Source organism: Nycticebus coucang, chromosome X, assembly GCF_027406575.1.
Source record: "Nycticebus coucang isolate mNycCou1 chromosome X, mNycCou1.pri, whole genome shotgun sequence".
NCBI lineage: Eukaryota > Metazoa > Chordata > Mammalia > Primates > Lorisidae > Nycticebus > Nycticebus coucang.
This window is the reverse complement of record NC_069804.1, coordinates 32,718,668-32,741,401: the sequence shown is the minus strand read 5'-3', so window position 1 is coordinate 32,741,401 and position 22,734 is coordinate 32,718,668. Positions and strand designations below refer to the sequence as shown.

The window sequence follows — 22,734 nt, the reverse complement described above, 5'->3', positions numbered from 1 at the left end:
ACTGTCATATGCAAGATACGTTTTTATAGTACTAAAGTAAATTTTAAGCTAACGCAATATAATGAGGTCTCTGCCTGAAAGGCAGAAATATGTTAGATTCATATAAGGAGTTTGGGGGAAATATATAAGCATCTTGCTATTTAGAAAGTTATCCAACACAGTTATATATATTTTAGTCTGTATTTTTATTATAAAATTAATATATATTCATTGTGGAAAAAAAATCAAACAGCATAGAAGTGTGTGTACAGCGCCTTTCTATTCCCCAGAGGATAGTTGTTTTGGTATAGATTTTGGTATATCTTTCAGGTTGGGTTTCTTGGGAAGCAAGCAACTCTGAGATGGAGATTAGCAGGCAGAAGGTTTATTAGGAAATGCTTTTAGGATCAACCAATTGTTTTTGATGTGCCTTGGTATACTTTTCTTCATGTTTCCTGTTCTCGAGGTCAGTTAAGCTTCCTGCATCTGTTGATTTCACATTTTCATCACATTTAGAAGTATTTTAGCCATTATGTTTTAGCAACAATGGGACTTTTTTTTACAGGTATTAAGCTATGTAAAACTACCCCACCACTTACTGATGTTATATTCATTTATTTTCAGTATTTTTCTTCTGTAATTCATTTTATATAATTCCTATTGCCAAATTGACTAATGTAACATTTTTCAATCTCTAATCTGTGGTTATTCCCATCTCATCTAGATTTTTAACATTAGATATTTTCATGTTTTAGAAGTGTGATTTGGGTCTTTTTATTTCTTCTGATTGTGTGTGTACTCACGATGTTCAACTTTTCTCCTTCTTGGTGACATGGGATAAAAGTTATACTAGCTGTTATATCCTTGTCCACTAATTCTATCTTCTGTGTCTATTCTGGCTCAATTTTAATTGATTCCTTTTTCTCCTCATTAAGGATGTTGTTTAACTCCTTCTTTGGATGACTAGTAATTTTTGATGCCAGACATTGTGCATTTTAACTTGTTGAGCGCTTGATATTTTTATACTCAAATAAATATTCTTAAACTTTGTACTCATCATGGTTAATTTACTTTGACAAAAATTGTGCTTGGGGAGTCCCCCTTTTATACTTTGTTACTTGTGTCCAGAACAGCATATGTCTAGGTCTGATTTTCCCCCACTACTGAGGCAAAACCCTTCTGGGTACTCCGTCCGTTTCTTAAAATAATGAGGTTTTCCACCATAGCTTGTATAGGTACCATTCCCGGCTATATATGAGCTCTGGCAATTGTTCCTTTTAATTCTTTTGTGTGGGTTTTTATTTCTATGTAGCTCTGAGTATTTTTCTCACAATACGAGCTTATCAGGACTCAGTTTGAGATGGGAAGGGAGCGCTGTGCAGATCTCCAAAATTCTCTCTGACTCTCTCTCCTCTCTGGTATTCTGTCCTGTGCTCCTAGTCACCTTGGCCTGCTCCAACTTTCAACTCCATCCCCTTAATTCAAGGAGGCCTCCTGGTTTTGTGAGAGTTTCTTCTTGCTCTGTGTGAGGCTGGAACTTTCTTTCAATAGTAAGCTGAAGCAAATGTAGGGATCATTTCATTAGTTTCCTGTCTCTCAAGGATCACTGTCATTCAATGTCTGATGCTCAATGTCTTGAAAATCATTGCATCATGTATTTTATAAAAATATTTTGTTAAATTCTTTTAGGAAGGCTACATCTTGTCTTTTTTACTCCAACTTGGCAAGAAGCAGAATTCCAAACCAAGTGATTTTGATGTCATTTGATCATCTTTTTTTTTTTTTTTTATTGTTGGGGATTCATTGAGGGTACAATAAGCCAGGTTACACTGATTGCAGTTGTTAGGTAAAGTCCCTCTTGCAATCATGTCTTGCCCTCATAAAGTGTGACACACACCAAGGCCCCACCCACCTCCCTCCATCCCTCTTTCTGTTCCCCCCCATAACCATAATTGTCATAGACAATAATGACATTTGATCTTCTAATACACTACTGTTACATAATCTTGAAAATATATAGTTTTAAATATCTACAGAATTTCTAATAGCCCTCATTTCTTGATAGTGTGGTTTGATTGAAATTGATTAACATTTTATCAAAATTTTTCCCTTAATTAAAAATTTTTAGAAGACTTTTATTTAGTCTATTTCCCAATCTATACGTGAAATTCGAAAAAGGAGTCTAGAAGTTCAGGAAAAAGTTCTTCCAGCTAAGGAACTGTGAATATGTATCACAAATCCTGTAAACAGTTAAGATATTGCTTTCTTGGTAAAAGTAGGTTCAAAATCATGCACATGAGCATGTGCACATTTGCATGCATATACATCCACGTGCACATGTACCTATGTAAAATGCCTAAAGTTATCTTTCCATTCTGGATAAATTTCTGAAAAAGCATCTAATAAAATACTGTAAGACACCCACATTGTTAATGTAAATGCAAGGTTTGGTAATTTCAGCTACCTTGGCCATTATCATTATTGATTGACTGATAATGAATATGAGAGGAGTTTAGGTATTTGCTATGAAATTATCTTCAAAAACAGAATGTAGATGGTATCTGTCAGCAGCAGATAGATTTGTTGGCATGAACAAATAATAGTTACTCAAAGGAAAGTCAAGCATCTCATATGCTAAACAAATATATACAGAGATATATTGGGATTTGAACCTTCATTTGTATAATTTTTCAGTAAAGAAATCATTTTTAGATATAACATGCAACAAAACATATGTATATGTTGTAAGCTTGTCCATAAATATTTCCATCAAACTGCGTTCTATTTAGTACTTTCACTTTAAAAAAAGAGAAGTTTTCACTCTAATTGAGGCTTGGTGCTATCATTCAAAGTCAACTGCCTGGAAATACCAGAAAGATGGTCTGGTTCCATGAAAGTCAATTACTTTGTTTCTGTGTTGCAAGTGAACAGTAAAATTAAGTATATAAATTAATAGTCTTTCCAGATATTCCCAAGCAAAATGCCCCGCCACCATAAGGGGCCACTTCAAAAATACCACTTTTTTAACCAATAAAATATCAACCATGTTATGCATGACTAAAACTTGATTTGTTAGTAAATTCATTCAATTGTCTCTTCATTTCTGAGTGCAGTCATTAAACAAGCAGTAAATGAGTACATAAACAAGGTTTTATATCCACCAAAGTATTGACAAGCCACATTAAGCATTAATAGAAGTTTAGAACAATGGTTAGGACGTTACATGCTATATTCTGAAAGCTTGGGTTCAAATCTCAGCTCCTTTAGCTTAAAAGCTACAGAATTTCATGAAAAAGCGTCTTTACTTTTGTGCAAGTCTCTGCTCTTTTCCCTAAAATGGAAATTTAAATGAGAATTATATAAAACAACTTAGAATAGCATTTTTCACAAAATAGTTACTCATGAAAGGTAAGGCTTTATTATAACTTATCAGTCTTCGTAAGCATTTGGCCCATATCTATAAAAACTAAAATTTCTTTACCCAATTATTATCTTTAAACATCTGAAATTCTGAATGACCAACCTGGAAATTTCATTAAACCTTAAGTAATATGAAATCTTCTCAAAGCATCGCTTTTGGATTAGGAATTGAGAAAATTTACAATTTGGCCAAACACATCTGCTGTCGATAGCTGACACTTCTGCCTACTTATTTTTTTAACTAACAATAAGAAATGTTAATGGAAGATTTCAAAAGTAAAGCTGACCGCTTGGAAGGAAATCTGTACAAATAACATTAAGTCATATAGTGACAGTGAATTTGTTTGCCATCAAGTACTTAAAGTGAAACAGGAAAGTAGAAATAGTGAAGTGCTGTAATATTTAGGCCTAGTGTGTTGTTCTAGACAAGAGAGAATTGTTTCAAAGCATGAGCTGTTATTGAATGGGGTTGAACATTTTTGCAATTGCTAAGAGAAACACTAAAAAATCACCATTAGATTGGGCAGTGCCTGTGGCTCAGTGGGTAGGGCACCAGCCCCATATACCAAGGGTGGTGGGTTCGAACCCAGCCCTGGCCAAACTGCAACAAAAAATAGCCATGCTTTGTGGCAGGTGCGTATAGTCCCAGCTACTAGGGAGACTGAGACAAGAGAATTGCCTAAGCCCAAGAGCTGGAGGTTGCTGTGAGGTATGACACCACAGCGCTCTACCGAGGGTGAAAAAATGAGGGTCTGTCTCAAAAAAAAAAAAAAAAAAATCACCATTAGATTAAGTACTTAAAGGAGCTGAATATTCTTCTAATTAATGGAAACGGAGCCTGTTTGCTTTATGGGATAATACTGCTGACTGAACCATATTAAAAATTAACAGTACTTTGTAAAGAATGTTGTCATGAGCAAACGTGGAGGCCCTGAAATCTTAAGAAATTCCATTTAAAGTCAACCTTAAGAAATAAACAGTAGTGGGGTTGTTTAGATATATCTCTTTTAGGCTTTAAATCAGCAAATGTTAAGCAAACATAGGGAGCGAAACAGCAGTCTGTTATTTTGACATGAATTAACTGCTGTTTCTGAGCTAAATATAGTCTTGTTAATGTTAATTAGTTTTCTGGTAGATCTTGCAACGTTATTGTGTTTCACTGCTCCATAAGTTATATGGTTGATGTGCAATATATTTATATATGTTTCTGTAAATAAATTCAATCAGCAACTGCTTATTTTGTGAAATGGTAATAAATCTTAACTTCACTGTGATTAAGGATACTGACATCAACATGGATTACACATGTTCATATGATCCTGCCATCCAATATTAAAAAAAGAAAAACCTTCTAATTTATGGCTTGGCACCCGTAGCACAGTGGTTACGGCGCTGGCCACATGCACCAAAGCTGGCAGGTTCGAACCCAGCCTGGGCCAGCTAAACAACAATGACAACTGCAACAACAACAACAAAAATAGCCAGGCGTGTGGTGGGCACCTGTACTCCCAGCTACTTGGGAGGCTGAGGCAAGAGACTCGCTTAAGCCCAAGAGTTTGAGGTTGTTGTGAGCTTAGACGCCACAGCACTCTACCCAGGACCCCATAGTGAGATTCTGTCTCAAAAAAAACGAAAACCTTCTCATTTAGGGTCATGTTCTAGTCAAGCAAAATACACTCACTTTTCTCAAATTTGAAATGTGCATGAAGAATAGAAATTTACATATAAACCGTATGGTTGAAGCAGGAGGATCGTTTGTAATTTCGCAGACAGGGGACAAAAGAAAGAGTGAGCGAGCCTTGGTGCTTTGAAGTTGAAGACAGAAGGCAAAAAGAAAGAAAAGAAAAGTGTTAATGGCAAGCTTAGCTGCTCTTCAGCTGTGCCTTACCTTGAATATAGGTGCATGAAGAAAATTCCAAAGTACGTTATAAAGGACCCAATTCTGAAGGGCTTACATTTACAGAGCACAGTGGAGTTGTGATGACTCCTGCCCCAAAGTTGGAGACAAGTGAGTCCGTGAACAGGCTCTCTTACTCTTAATGCAAATGCTCAGGTTTTTCATTCTTCTCATTCTGCTCTGTGTTTGCAGCCCAGAAAGCTCTTATGTAGCAGAGGCTGCCACTGAAAGGTCACTGGCTTGTATGAAAATGATGAGCACTGAATAGATGTGCGTAGGTCCCTGGCAGTACCTGCTATGCAGAATGAGCTTTTGTCTTTTTATTAGGATTCACCTTAATACCTCATTGCTAAACTACTCACTCAGAGAACTCCATGGGAGATAACCGACTTCATATTAATAGAGATTGAATCAAACTGAATCTAGGAAAAGGCGTATGATGTAAAAGTACAAACCAGATACAAGTGTATCTTTTCTAAAGGCAGGTTTTTCTTATTAAACATAAACACGTAGATCATGTATACATTAAGCCATTTATGGGGTACAATGTGCTAATTTCATATAAAATCAGGAGCGTTTACATCACACTGGTCAATATATACCTCGTCTCATTTACCTAATTATTGTATTAAGACACTTATACTATAGGCAGTTTTTACAGTGCTGATTTCACCAGCTGGCTAGTAAGTTTGACCGCTTCTTAACAGCCCCACTGCTGAAATTCAAATGCTAATAGAAACTTTGATCGAAAAATCACTTGAGTAAATATTTCTACCATCTGTTGTCCTTCACTGGGACCCTAATGTTAAGAATAATTCATACCATTGCTTGCCCTTTATAGTTCCCCAGAAGTAATAAAATTTCATGAGATTTTGTTTTGTGGTCACAAAGCTCTCCTGGTTTCTATAAGTAGAGGACAGACACTAACATAAGGGAATCAGCAGGAAAATTTACTGCTAAGAGAATTTGTCTCTAGTTACTTGCTTTGGGGTTATAGCAACATATAAGTACGGGAATACATTTTAAAATGAGCTTTTCAATATTATTAGCAGATAGTGGCATGAGAGTTCCGTCTCTTAATACAGTTAAACAGTCGGGTACTTCATTCTTACGTAAATATTGTTAGCATTTTATTGCTGCTTAGAAGCCCCTGTACAATTCTTGGCTCCCATACATCTTTTCAGAAGTAGTAAATAACAGATTTATTGGGAGTTTGGCACAGTGCAGAGATTCAGAGAGGGGCTGTAAATCCTTGCCCATCAAATGTATCTTTCAGAAATAAATATATTAAAATGATTGGATAATTTCAATGGCTAGTTTTTATAGTTCTGTTGTCCAGCATGGTGTGTTGAAGAAGCTGACAGATTGTTATACATTATCAGAAAGAAGCAAGAGCAAAAACTATAACTTACTGTAATAACCATAGCAGTAAAGAACTGCTTAAGATGCATGAAAAACGTGTTGTCCCTAAAGGATCCCCATTCTTACAGCATGAAATTGTCAAGAGAGTAAGAGTCCACAAAAACAGGGAAGCATGCTAATTGCAGATCCCAAATTGGTTAAAAAAAAAAAAAAAAGAAGAAAGAAAGAAAGAAAGAAACTGCTCATATCAACATCAAAGCAGTGAGCAACAGAAGTTGTTATTTAGTGAAATATAAGATCACTATCGATATAAGTGATTTTCATAAAATAACAATACTTGGCAAGGAGCATGTTCTAGCCACAACAATCCTATTGTTATTTTCATCTCAGCTACCTCTTACTACTCTTTCTAATCCTTGTTTCTATCTTTAAACATGCTCTTCGCTTTGCCTGAGGGTATAACACTACTGTTAGTTCCTATGTTCCAGGAACCAAACTCCTCAGTATTTTTGTACACTGCTCTTTAGACATACGTATACATTCATGCTCTAATTTTATCTTCCCAGGCATGCCTTTTCTAATTTCCTCATCTTCAAGAGAGCACACACACACATACGCACACACAAACACATGCATATATGATTGATGATTTCTCTCCAAATTATTCAGTTTTACTTTCTTCGTAACACAGTCAATTACTGACATTGTAATATGTGTTTTTATATTTATTATTTCTATTTTCCACTAGCATGGATACCTCTTGAGGAGCTTGTCTTTCTTGTTAAATATACCTCAGTGCATAGAACAATTTTTTTCATGTATTGAACATATAATACTCATTAAAATGAATAAATAAAAGAATTTTAATTTTGGTGTTTAATTACCTGAGGTAAATTATCCCCGAATTTGTCCTTCTTGGCATTCTTAGCCCATCTGATAGCCAAATTATTCTCTCTTACATCAATCTGACTTCACTTCTTCTATTTTTTGATAAGCAACAATATGGGAAAAGAAAAAGGAAAAAAAAAAAACAATATGGCGGCATGATTCTCTTACCATTCTCTATGCATATGTTAAATACCAGAATCTATATGGAGCATGAGCCTACTGTGTGCAAGGCAGACATTGCTTATTGCTAGCAATACAGGGTGCTGAAGAATCTCTGCTATAGTTTGGTTTATTTGACCCCTCCAAAATGTCATGTTGAAACTTGGTCCCTAATGTTAGAGGTATGCCCTAATGGGCAATGTCTGGTTCATAAAGGCAGATGCCTTCTGAATGACTTGGTGTCATCCTCATAGCCTCATAGTAATGAGTGAGTTCTCACCCTGCTAGTTCCTGACAGAGCTAGTTGTTAAAAAGAGCCCAGTGCCTCCTCTCTCCCTGGCTTACTCTCTGGCCATGAGATCTCTGCATATGCCAACTTCCCTTTGCCTGCTGCCATAGTAGAAGTAGACTGAGGCCCTCAGCAGAAGCAAATGTTGACACCATGCTTCTTGTACAACTTACAAAACTATAAGCCAGTAAACCTATTTTCTTTATAAACAGCCCTCTCTCAGGTATTCCTTTATACAACATAAATGGATTAGGACAATCACATTCTCTTAATGAGCTCATATCTTCATAAGTTTAATATATTAAAGCAGAGATAGAAGTACTGGGAAGTATGTAAACTGCAGAAAAGTCTGACCCTAGCCTGGGACAAATGACGTGGGGTTTTTATAGCTATTTTTTGTGTCCCCTCACCCTCCTTTATACTCTTCCATCATACCTGTGGGATTTTCAGTCTCACTGGGAAAAATATGATTTTGAGAACCAAGAAAAAGCAATATTGTGAAAGGAAGCATAAGGAAACTGCTACCTATGAACAAGTCACACAATGAGAGCGAGAAGATATTCTGACAAGTTGTAAATTTTGAACAATGATAAAATTGACAAATGATAGTACAAGGGGCCTATTTGCAGATGAGTTGATTCCAGATGAACTATTCATCATGTTGAAAACAAGTATGTAGTCATAATACTGGTAAATCTTCCCACCAAATTATAGGTATAAACCAGAAACTGAGATTGTTTGCAAAAATCAGAGTAAACAAATTTTAAAATTCATATATTTTTTGCAAAGCTGTAATTGGCAGAACATTGATGAAAATGAATTTATATTAAGGCATTCTGATCAAAACTAATAAAAAAGAGAAGATTTAAAGACGTGTATCAGAAAAAGAATAGATACATCTAATATGAATGCATATTTACATGATGACATTTTCCCCCTAAGGTTTTATGAGTTCACCATTCCTTTCTACTTGTCAATAGGTAACTTTAGTTCATAACTTTATATTTTCTCAAATTTCAATTATTTCTTGTTCTAGGGTTAGCCTTTCATTTTATTTAAATTCATATTGAGGAATTTTTCAAAGAAATGAAAATAACAGACTTGCACACCACCATTGAATCTAGGATTTCCTGTGGTATATTCAGCTGGTTGTTATTATGAGTAAATATTTCATCTATAACATCCCCCTGAGAACTTGCAATGAAATGAATTCTAATACAATATATAGGACACTTAATATTGTTGATCCTATGAATATCAAATTATTTAAAAGATCAAGCTTATGAGGTAAAATACTGCCAGCTACTTGTTTTTATAAATAAAGTTTTATTGGAACCCAACCACATCTATTTATTAACATATTGTCTATGGCTATGTCATTGCTACAAAGACAAGGGTTAAGTATGCCATGAGGCCACATGATATGCAAAGCCTAAGGTATTACACACGTTGTTTTTTACAGAAAAGTTTAACTCCTGCTTTAGAAGATAGAGTAATAAACAGTTACAATAAAGATGCAAGTGCCCTTTTTACTCTCTTTTTAATCATTCTTTGTTACTTGATGCAACAGAGAAATGGTCTTGATACATGCTCATAAAAAAATTGAAAGTCGCAGTAGCAAAAAACAAATATATAGGAAATCAAAATGGACCTGCTATTTAAGTCATTTTTTAATTCCATGCAGTAATAGAGGAGTTTGATTAAAAATGTTTTAATTGGGCGGCGCCTGTGGCTCAGTCGGTAAGGCGCCAGCCCCATATACCGAGGGTGGCGGGTTCAAACCCGGCCCCGGCCAAACTGCAACCCAAAAATAGCCGGGCGTTATGGCGGGCGCCTGTAGTCCCAGCTACTCGGGAGGCTGAGGCAAGAGAATCGCTTAAGCCCAGGAGTTGGAGGTTGCTGTGAGCTGTGTGAGGCCATGGCACTCTACCAAGGGCCATAAAGTGAGACCCTGTCTCTACAAAAAAAAAAAAAAAAAAAAGTTTTAATTGTTGTCAAATCACTTACGTAGTATGTAGTGAACTTATTCATTATGAAAAGTGCATAGCAACTGTTCTTTCAACTGACAGTACTGCAAGTTCCCCTTGGGGACGTGGTAAGTATTAGTGGGACAATAAATCAAGTATTCTGTCCAAGAGAGTTTGTAGGTTTATTCAGCCAGAGTCTTTCTCCTCCCATCCCTGTTGTCCTAAGCATAGATCCTAAACTAAACTGATTATATTTTTTCTGGAGGCTTTTCTTACTTATTGTATAATGATCAAATCAGGGTAATTGGTATATCTATCGCCTCAAATGCTTATTTCTTTGTATTGAAAACATTTAATTTTGAGATGAGCAATAATGATGAGGTTTATTCATTCTAATGGGAATGTCTAATCAAAACAAACAAAATACTCCTGCTATTGGGACCTGCTGATGTCCCATTTCAAATCTAAGTATTTGCTTCTTTCTTCAATCCTGTAAGTGTGTCTGTTTCCTCATCATGAAGCCTTTTATTGGCTGGGACAGTTTTCTGTTTCCTCATCATGAAGCCTTTTATTGGCTGGGACAGTTTTTGTTTCTTTTTTTTTTAATTAAGTTTATTTATTTTTGTATTTTGTTGTTGTTGTTGTTGTTGTTGCAGTTTGGCCAGGGCTGGGTTTGAACTTGCCACCCTTGGATATGGGGCCGGCACCGTAGTCTGTGAGCCACAGGCACCACCCCAGTTTTCGTTTCTTATAAATGAATATCTCTAATGGATACGTAGTCATAGTCATCTGAGAAACTCCTTTTCTAGCCTCATCCCTTTTGTTAAGAAGGTTGAGTCCCCTTGAAGAGCCTGCAGAACATCACTATTTGCATGTAATGAACAGTTTGTAATACTTTGAGATTGATGTGCAATTTCTATTTGACAAGAGAAAAACAATTAGGATCAACTGTGGTCATATATCTCTGAATACCAATGTTGTTTTCACGCTTTAAGTGTTGTTGGATCATTATATGAGATTCATAATTTTGTCCTGTTGTACCCACTTTTGCATTACCATTCAGTCTTAATTTATTATACACTATTAAAAGTTTTTAGGTAATTTGTTCTTATTGCTACTCAGACATTAAAATGTCTGCAGGCTGTGAAAATGAATAAATTTAATGTGCCAGCATAGTTCTCCAAATCCTGGCTTTACAACTAATAGTACTGGCTTATGTTGCATTGTAAATCCTAGTTAACATGGATTTATTTTAAAATCCAATTTGACTGCTAATTTTAAACAACATGTATTTCAAACATCTTATCCTTGAATTTCTATTTGCTTTTTATAATATATGACTATTGTGTGTATTTGTAAAAGGACAATGGATGTTACTTTAAACGTTAATGGGTCACTGAAATAACCTTAATTTTAAACAAGTCAATTGTTAAAAAATAATAGAATGTGCAGCATGGTTTAATGGAGGATGATGTAGGTTTGCTTAAGATGTATGCAATAATGAACAAGGTCATTCAATTCATAGTTCATAGGAATTTTCAAATTTAATTCCATAAACAGCACTATACTTAGAAGAGTGAATAGGGCAATTCAACCAGTACATACCACCCAAGATAAATTCACTGAAAGGAGGCCAAACTTTGAAATGCTTCATAGTTTCCTTGGGGCATCATTGCAAACAGAAAGTTTGTTAATATCATTGTGATGATCAGAAGAGAGAAGTAGGTGGCTGTCAATTGGTTTTGTGCTACTCCAACAAAATACCTGAAACTGGGTTGTTTGTAATTAACAGAAATTTATTGGCTCCCATTTCTGGAGGCTGGGAAGTCCAGTAGCCAGGTGACAGTATCTGGTGAGGGCTGTCTGGTTGTGTCATCACATGAGGAAAGATGAGAGAAAGCACAAGAAGTTTGAACTCACCTTTTATGACAACCCTAATTCCACCCATGAGGGTAGGGCCCTTGTGACCTAATCACTTTTTAAAGGTCTCACCTTTTAATACTGTTACAATGGCAGTTAAATTTCAACATGAGTTTTGGATGGTACAAACATTCAAGCCATAGAAATGATACTAACTACTACCACAGGCACAAGGGTTAGGAGCGTATGCCAGTTGTTGCACTGATCTGCCCATAACATTACTGCATTAGTAGTATGATTTCTTCTCATGATTTAATTAAAAAAAAAAAGGTATAATACAGGTAGTACAGCAAGTGAGTTGTAGAAAGGACAAAGCAAGAACAACTATCTAGTAAGTCGGTGAAGATTTGAAAAAGCAAACCTCACAGACTGAACAATACGGAAATAAGTGAGAGAAGTACAGATCCAGGAAAACAGAACAACTGAAAAGGGATGGTGTCGGAGAAAAGTGTGGCGTGATAAGGACATGATGAGAAGTGATCTTGGTGAGAAGTAGCATCGCAAGTAATAACATCGGGGACATCATTTCTGTTTATGATGATTTTGTTTTGGTTTACTTTATTTTTAAAGTTTATGTGCATCGCTACCAGCATTTGGTTTTTTGTGAAACAAAATAGGAAATATCAGGATTCATCACACTTAAGACATTTTATAGAATTTTTGCTTGAGTTGTGTATATGTGTGTATGGTGTGTGTGTTGGGTTATTTCTGATTGAGTGTCACGAGGTCATAATATGGTGAGTATAAAGAAGAATTTGGTTGTAATAGAATTAAGAAGCCAGTTCAGAAAATGGATAACTTGAGAAGGTAGTGTCAAATCAATGTTCAAAAAAAATGTACAGAAAGATATAAAGTTGATTTCGTTGTGGTAGCTTTAAAGTTGGTTTAGCACCTCATGTTTGCATGCTGTTTTAAAAATTACCAGGAATGTTACATCATGTGATTTTTTTTCTTGATGCTTTTTTTTTTTTTTTTTTTTTTTTTTTTGGCTGGGACTGGGTGTGAACCCACCACCTCCAGCATATGGGGCCAGTGCCCTACTCCTTTGAGCCACAGGCACCACTTCTCCATCATGTGATTTTTTAAAAATCCCAGAGTGACAAGTAGAAAAGGTATCCTTATAACGCCTATAAAATTTCAGAAGGGTCAAATGCCTTTTCCAAATCACAAAGCTAATAAATGAAGCCTTTGAGATTCAAACCCCTTGTGGCTTACTGACCATAAGCTAAAAGTTGGAAATGTTGAGCCAAAAAAGTTAAGTCACAGCTCTTCCTAATAGGTATTGAGGGAACTAATAAAGAGAATGATACTTACCACTCTCTTCAGGATAAGGCATTCCTAAGAAGCCTTAAGTATAATACATGATAAACATGGAGCTTCTTTCATCCATAAATATGGTACTTAGTGATGAGTGTAACCCTGATCAAAACTATCAGGTTGATCAAAATGAAACATATGTATTTCTATGGCTATAATTTGATGCAGAGTATATTAAAATCAGGGCATTTCAAGGAGTTATTGTTATTATTGGAGATGAGGTTAGTATTGTTGATATCAGCGTTCATAATGTAGTAAGACACTATCATCCAAGGGTCCCCTTCAATTTTATTGTTATCCTCTTATTAATCTCCTGTTGCCATGTAGGTTTGCTAGATTTGGGGGATCCTAACATATGGGTCACTGAGGGAACAGGAGATGCAGAGCCCCTTCTTTTACTTCTCTCTGGTTTCAAATAAAAGTGCAGTTGCTAGGAGAGCAGAACTTAACTAGAGGATATAATATATGGAGGACATGGGCATTTTGAATGTGGGTGGCAAGGTCTGTTGTTCTCTAAAAATACCTCTCGGTTCCCAGAGGGCAGATGACCTTTGAAAGTCACAGCCAAAGATTTAATAGTTGCATCCCTTTCAGAGTATACTCGAGAAAACTCCACCACAGGACGTGGTTTCCTGTAGGCAAAGCTGTTTTCCCTTAACATTGTTGTTCTGTGGATATCAGCATTCCTTGTCTCATTCAACATGATTTTGTTGAGTTTCAGGACAGTGAGTCAGACCAAACGTTTCAACATGAAGCAAAAGAATGCTTCCTGTGCAGTGCACCTACAGCAGTCAGGGAGGCAGGTGCCTGCTTCTCGGAGAGGTAATAAGGACTCAGTCACGTTTCCAACACTGAAGAAAGTCAGTCTACTGCAGAAAGAGATAACTACAGAAACCAAATACTTCTCAAATTCTGTAATAACTGTCTTTACCACTATGTTAAATAAATGAGAACAGAGAAGAGGGTATGATGACCTCAGTCTAGGAAAGCCAAAAAGTCTTCACCATAATCAAGCAAGTTCGCCAAAGTGGAATGAGTTTATTTGACTGTGATACTTATGCGTTCAAAGGCCGGGTGATGGGCCTGAAGAATGTAGGCTGGTAGGAGAATTGAAAACAGCTTTAAGTGACAATAACATTGGAAGCTCAGGCCTCCAGGTAGAAGGTGATAAGGTGGACTGCACAGGTAAATTGAGAATACTTTGTGAAAGGCATTATACAATACACAGACAAGTCTGTGTTTTCTCCTATAAATAATGATCAGAGCGCTTAAAAGTGCTTAAGCAGGTGGCACCCGTAGTTCAGTGGGTAGGGCGCCAGCCACTGGCAGGTTCAAATCTGACCCAGGCCAGATAAACAATAATGGCAACTGCAATAAAAAAAAATAGCCAGGGGCAGCGCCTGTGGCTCAAAGGAGTAGGGCGCCAGCCCCCTACACCAGAGGTGGCGGGTTCAAGCCCAGCCCCAGCCAAAAACTGCAAAAAAAAAAAAAAAAAAAGAAAGAAAGAAAGAAGAGAGAAAAATAGCCAGGCTTTGTGGCGGGCACCTGTAGTCCCAGCTATGTGGGAGGCTGAAGCAAGAGAATCACTGAAGCCCAAGAGTTTGAGGTTGCTGTGAGCTGTGCCGCCACAGCACTCTACCAAGGGTGACATAGTGAGACTCTGTCTCAAAAAAATAATAAAAAAAGAAAGAAAAAAAAAGTGCTTAAGCAGAAAAAAGCATGGGGACAAGATTTGGACGTCTGAAGATAAGTTGTGGTTTGTTGTATAGCTTCTAAAAGGTTTTTACATTATAATTTTGTTAGAACTTTTAAAGGCAAATTATACTGTAACATACTTGAAAATGTACAATTTGAAGTCATTATTAAAGGAAGATTTGTGTGATCCTGTTACACTTATTTTCTTCTCAGACATTCTGCATGTCAACAATTTTTAAATACTTCATTTCTACTTCTGAAAATGTGGTATATGTTTTGATCTGGAATATAAAGTAGTGAACGTGATTAAAATGGACTTACCATGGTCAAAAAGTACTCAAGAATGTTAGATAAAAAGACAGCATTACCCTAATTAAAATAAATGTAGGAAACTAATATTATTTTGCATATCATTTTCAGCTTACCCAAAATAAGATATTAAGCTCTTGCTGCCAAGAAGGTCATATATGCTGGTTACCAGCATGAAGTCTTAGCAGATTGAATTTTGCCAAACACCTCTTTCAATATATAAATTAAACAAATACTCAGGACCTACTATGTGCCAAGTACCATTCCAAGGAATAGAGATCTGGCAGGGAAATAAAACAAATATAGGTTCCCACAGAATTCACAGAAAAGAATTAAGGGACTTCTGTATAGTAATATTCCTGGGTTTTCTGCTCCGAGAAAGATAATCCATCATAAACTATAACTGCAAACACCCTAATAATCATTTAGCAGTTCTCAGGGATTGGTACCTTTCAGTTGATGGGAACTTGTAAATCTAATCCTCTCATTGCACAGAACTCTTGAAGAAATAGGTAAGTGAATGAGTTGGGCTGAATCATTGTTGACAGTACTCACCATCAGAAAGGGCCACAGTCAAGATGCCAGAGGGTAAGAGGCGGGGCAGCCCATGAAGAGAATGGTAATCAAGTAGAATTACAGTAGAAGTTGGAAAGTTGCCTTCACGATTTTCCCTAAACAACCATTCATGCTAACGGTGTTAGCATGATCACCATTTCACTCGCAGAATACAGAGTTCTTAATATCCTTCTCAAAACACCAATGACCTAAAAATTCTTCTTTTTATTTAAATTCAAACTCCAAAGGGTTAAGTAACTTTCCAGGAGGTAATCTGGCTGTTGTCTCCAGGTTCATGGGGTTTTCAAATTTGCATACAAATGATTCCATCCTTAAAGGAAAACCCCAGATGGTTGTAATGATGTGGTACACATGTATGATAGTGGAATCAAGTATTTTACCATGAATAATATTTTAAAAATTCTTGCGACATGCGTCACTTGAAAGCACTGTAGTCCCTCCTTGTCTACAGATTTTCTTGCCCCAGTTTCAATGACCAGTGGTCAACCACCATACTTAAATAGGGAAATACAGTAAAATAATATTGTGAGAGTAAAGGAGACCACATTCACACAAGTCCCTTAATTCTGCTGTATTGTTATAATTGCTCTGTTTTTATTAGGTATTCTTTTAAGCTTGCTACGCCAAATTTATAATTAAACTTTTTCATAGATAGGTATAGAAAAAAAACACAGCTCCGTCCTACCATAGGTACTAGGCCAGGCATCACCTGAGCATTTGGTAATGTGTCCTCCACAGAGAAAGAGGCACTGCTATACCCCATTTGTGAGAATCATAAAGTTCTTGTATAGTTATAAGGGTATCCCATCAAAACTGAACTAAGCCAGGCGTTGGTAGTGAGAGAGGTATGTTTTCAAGGGGGGAAATATGGTGTCTCCTCTAAACAGAGAAGTGCTTTCCAAAGTTGCCTGACCATAAGAATCCCAGTATTATGTCTCTCTTTAGAGATGTAATGTCTAATTTAGTAGAAAGTAGCCTCATAGGATACTGAGCTCCTGAGATGTGGCTAGCATGAATTGGGATGGGTTGTTATATCATGCACTTGCCAGATTTTGAAGACTTAGTAAGAATGAAAAAGGAAGAAAACTGTATCATTTATTGCATGTAAAAATGATCAATTTTTTTGTATATCAGATTAAATAAATGTATTAAAGTAAAATGACAGCTTGGTGCCTGTGGCTCAAGCGGCTAAGGCGCCAGCCACCTACACCTGAGCTGGCGGGTTGGAATTCAGCCCGGGCCCACCAAACAACAGTGACGGCTGCAACCAAAAAATAGCCGGGCGTGGTGGCGGGCACCTGTAGTCCCGGCTACTTGGTAGGCGGAGGCAGGAGAATCGCTTGAGCCCAGGAGTTGAAGATTGCTGTGATGCCATAGCACTCTACCCAGGGCAACAACTTGAGGCTCTGTCTCAAAAAAAAAAAAAAAGTAAAATGACCTAATTTTTTAATGTGACTTTTTTAAATGTGGCTATTAGAAAATTTGAAATCACATATGTAGCTTGCATTCTGTTAATGCTGCTTTGGGGACTCTGACTTGCTAAGTTTAGAAAGGAATTCAGACTTATTTAATAAAACCCTAAGAGATATTTATAATCAGAAATCTTTGGTATATCTTGTAAAAATATATAATGCTCATTATAAAAACTGATGAGAAAAGGAAGCCCTGGTGGGGAGGAGAAAAGACTAGGGACTGCCTCTTTCCTAGGCTTTACTTCCAAACTCTCCTCCAGGCTTTTGCATTTAAAAAGAAGTTCAACATCAAGGGTAACAGTATAATATATGAACTAGGTATAGGGGAGTATGTGTTTTACGTAGGAACTGTAGGTACAGCTTATGTGCAGCTGTTGGCACCCCTCCCCCTTCCCAAACGTTTGCAAGGGAATAAAACGTGTAGAATTGGAAAGATTTAGTAGTTTGTAACTAAGTCATCAGACTGAACATCTTCACTTCTGCCAGTGGCTAGGCACCCCACAGAGTTCATTGAAAACTGATTCATTACAAAGAGGAAAACAAGTGAAACAAGTAGGCTCGGCCACCAGGGGGTACTCACCAGTGTCAATGCTTTAAGTGAATGTGGAGAGTCTCCCATAGTTTACACAAGTTGAAATTTGTTGTCCAACCCCTAGATGAACTACTAATTATTGATATCTGTCTTGATGTGCCTGAGGAGAATGGTTCTCAAAGGGAATCAATGTTCAAATTATAGTATGTGTCTTGACCATGGACGTTATTGAATTTTGGCTAATATTTGCTACTCTTTCATTTATAGAAAGCAGTGTAATGAACCTGACTCTCACGGTCCTGACTTGCCCTCCTCATCACATTCACAATGAGCTCAGGTCAATCCATATACATGTTGCGTATTTCCAAAGTTTACTTTTTTCCTTATTGTACATCCCTTGGCTATTGATGGAGCAGAAAAGAAAAAACCACTATCAATTGCAAAACTCCTCATCAGTCACTAAGATTCTTCTGTATGCTGTTTAGGATTTTGCATGTATAAGGCAACACAAAGCTAAATAGATTTTCATTTACTATGTATTTTTTCAATTAAATGCTTATTTTTTCAGATTATACATATAGGTCAGCTGGACAGATTTTGGATAGTAGAGAAAAGTACAAAGAAGGAAGTTTATAATCCCACCACGTACTGTGAAAGTGAAATTTTGCTAAGAAGCATAATTTCATTTAAGTCATAGTGAGTACATGGTGGATTTTACTTAACACAACCATCTAAGAGCCAGTAGGAAGATGAAAGTAGTTCAAAAGAGGATGTCAGTTGAGGTGGTGCCTGTGGCTCAAGGAGTAATGAATGTAACAAATATATATTGAATTGTGTAAAAAGTATTCTAGAATAAGATTGGTTAATAACATACAAAACTGGTTAATATTCTAAGCCTTTGGGGTTATAATTTATGCTAGATTAAAAATTTATTTGCACTAATCAGTTTTCTACTAATTAACATGTAACTTTTTGGAGTTATAAAAATATATGGGCCCAAATGGATAATAAATATTATAGTAATTCAAACCGAGTTGCATTTCTCTGGATGTATTGAAACTAGTAGGAGGGTATGGTATGGGGAACTTGTTAAAAAACACTCTACTTGGTGGCACCTGTGGCTAAAAGGAGTAGGGTGCCGGCCCCATATGCCAGAGGTGGCGGGTTCAAACCCAGCCCCAGCCAAAAACTGCAAAAAAAAAAAAAAAAAAAAAAAACACTCTACTGTTACTTGGAACCATATACAATCATCCTTTGGTTCCATTCCCAAATTTTGGATAATTGTTTTTAATAGTGAAGATAACTACCATTACCCTTATAAATATCCTACTAGTCTCCATGAATTTTTGGCACATAGTTAAAATGTACTAAATATTTTATCCATTTAATTCTACTGGAAAAGCTCAAAGTTATTCATCAAATGATATATTTCATATGTTCACAACTCTTTGTATGTTAACAGAAATATATCAGAAATACAGTCTCATGCTTTCAGGACAGGGTATCATTGAAAGTCTTGACCTTTTTAAAAATTTCAGATTAATACAAAGCTTCTTACAATTAAGTTACATTGTTTGTATTTGTAAAGTCAAGTCCAAGTTGTAGTTGTATCCTGCACCCAGGAAGTGTGCTGTGTACCTCCACGTTCCATTATTCTACCTCCTCCATTGTTCTATTATTCCCACTAGGTAGGAACTCATTAACTCCCCTCCTCCTCTTCTTTTTTTTTTATTTTTATTTTTTTTGGTTTTTTTTTTTTTTTTTGTAGAGACAGTTTCACTTTATCGCCCTGGGTAGAGTGCTGTGGCGTCACACAGCTCACAGAAACCTCCAACTCCTGGGCTTAGGCAATTCTCCTGCCTCAGCCTCCCGAGTAGCTGGGACTACAGGCGCCCGCCACAACGCCTGGCTATTTTTTTGTTGCAGTTTGGCTGGGGCCGGGTTTGAACCCGCCACCCTCGGTATATGGGGCAGGTGCCCTGCTCACTGAGCCACAGGCGCCGCCCTCCTCCTCTTCTTAAATTGAGTTTTTCTCTCATGTGAGCACGTTGTTGTTAATCTACAAGTTTCATGTTAGTATTGAGTACATGTTAAAATTAAATAGCATTGTTTAGTCAAAAGATACAAAGTAGCTGTGTTGGTCAAAGGATTGTACAACACAGTCACTATAATTGATAACAATGTGTTGTATTCTTAAAAATTACTAAGGGAGTGGATTCTAAGTCTTTTTACCACAAAATAAAAATGGTACATATGTAAGGTAATACAGTGTTAATTGCCTCATTTTAGCCATTCTATAATGTATACATATTTTCAAATAATGCGTTGTACATGATAAATATACATAATTATATCATTCTACATAAATTTAAAAATAAAAATAAAATGTGCACTCTACCTACTTTTTATGGGAAATCATGAAGTATTTTCTATTAAGGAATTAAGTAACAAATTATTGATTTTAACAAAAAGAAATAAAAATGTTTAATCGTTTAAACATAAATTTGCAAGTAATTGATACCTGGCATTCACTGCTTGTCTAAGAGAACCAATTATTCCTTAAGTCAAAAAATACCTAAATTCTCCCAGAAACTCAAGCTCATGAAAACATGAACAGAAAATGCACATAGAGTTCTACATGGAAAATGTTTCTTTTTAAAAAAGAGAGAGAAACTTTAAGCTCATCTTACTTATCAAGTGATAATAAATACAGAAAATGCTGGCACTTCACTCAAATGGGAAGGCAGGTTCCAACTTGTTTGTTAAAATTCAAAGTCATCTGTCTTATTTGTAGTTTGTCCCATTTTTCTGAAAGTACATAAATATGTGTATGGCTCCTCTAAGCCTTTCTCCTTTCAATATGATCAATAGATTGAACATTGAGCATGTCGTGGGTAGTATAAGAAATAATGAGCACAACTTAAACAGCACGTGCATGTTACATGTGGAATTTATAATCATCGCAAAACCTGATATGAACGAAATATCTAATAATTCGGTTCTTTTTTTGTAGTATGTGCGTTTGAACATATAATATTAGCACCTTGCATTTGTTTAAGTACTTATTTATATTGTTAGTTTGGTGAAATGGCTTGTGAAAGTCAGAAACTCAGAAAGCGTTGGGGCTAATGTTTGGACCCTGGTTTTCTTTCTGCAAGACCAAGGCTATTTTTACATAGCTCACCAAAAAGGGAGAACCACTGTGAAGGGAAATTTCTTTGTTATCTGGAGCAATAATGTAGAAGTTTAAAAGTATTATCCAAGTTGTCATAAGCCTATTATTTCTTTATGTTACTGCACTAAAAGACAGCACTCATGGCTAAATGCCATGCTTAACAATACTTTATATTGTTTAGGACTGGAATTGTGCCTGAAATGTACATTTTTATCCCCAAATGTGTTATGTAATATTTTAAATCTGACAAAGAACCTGATGATTTCGTGGCATCCTTTCAAATGTAAATGTGAAATTTTAAAGACACAGGCAAATATTCAGAATAGATGCTGTGACCATAGAGAAACTTGATTTGAAGGAATGAAAGGGGAGGTGAAGAGTAATAAGTGACCCTTTGGCAACTTTACGGCTGCTTTGCCTTATAGATCCTCTCGCAGATGCTCCCCAATCCATTTCAGCAGGTCTAGCATTTGAAGCAGGACCTGTACAAGGCTATGTGTTCATATTCCCCACAACTACTTAGAAAGAGGGACCGATGGAGCATTCCCTTTCTTTTTAAAACAATGGCTTCTCCTGTTTCATTCACTGTCATCTTCTCAGCTGCTTTTCCTAATTCCTCCCATTGGTCTCTAAGGCAATGGCCTTCAAATTTCCATCATGTTCTTGTGTCAGAAAGAAAAACACAATTAAATTCAAGTGGGGGGAGGGGAAGAGAAGAGGAAGGAGGGCGTTTGGTAAGCTCTCACCTTATGGGCACAAGGTCCGGGTACATGGCACACCTCCTGGGTGAAGGGCTGAACTACAACTTGGACTTTACCTAGGAGATACAAACAATGTAACCTAATCATTTGTACACTTACATTAATCTGCCAAAAAAAATTAATAGACAAAAATTTTTAAATTATATAAAATGGAAAAAGAATACGATCACATTTATAGATTATGGGGGTGAGGACATGGGTATTTCTTTCTGGAGGCTACCATTCAAACCACCACAAAGGCCTTATAGGGTATCATAAGGTACTTAAAAGCATCAAGAGAGGGCAGTGGCTCAACAGAGTAGGGTGCTGGCCCCATATGCCAGAGGTGGCGGGTTCAAACCCAGCCCCAGCCAAAAACCTGCAAAAAAAAAAACATCAAGAGAGGCATGAGTATAGTCATAAAATGGTAATGATAAAAAACAAATTTGGATCATGCTTTCCATTGACACAAAATTAAAAACATATTCCTTCTCAAAAATGAACATTTGTTTATAAATCATATTTGCATGTATTTAAATAAACATGTAAAACATATGCAAAAAAACAACAGAAATGCAAATATAAATAGAAGCATTATTTCTCTTTTGTACCCCAATGAAGAGATGTGTATACTACAGTTTGAGACTTTATCTTCAGTGTGGTAGGATAGCTGGGGCTATATTCTTTTATTTCTATTTTTTTCCTTTTTTTATAATTTTTATTGCAAACTATTAGGAAGTACAGGTGTTCTTATCGTATGGATGAATTATATCATGAAGTCAGAGCTTTTAGTGTACCCAGCACCAGAATACGTGTAGTGTACATTGTACCAAATAAGTTAGTTTTTTTTTAAAAATCAGCCCCTTGCTGCCCTTCCCTGCTTCTTAGTGTCTAACATGCTTTATACCACTTTATGACCACATGTACCCACTGCCTGGCTCCCACATGTTAGTGAGGACATAGGGATTTTGTTGTTTCTTTTCTTTTTTCCATTCCTGAGTTGCTTCACTTAGGATATTGTTCTCCAGTTCCATCCT

At 36.4% G+C, this 22,734-nt stretch overlaps 1 protein-coding gene across 6 annotated transcripts in view; it reads left to right on the top strand.

Moving 5' to 3' along the window:
* DMD (dystrophin) overlaps window positions 1-22,734 on the top strand; it is a 2,416,375-nt gene that overhangs the window by 1,179,565 nt on the left and 1,214,076 nt on the right. The window lies entirely within an intron of this gene.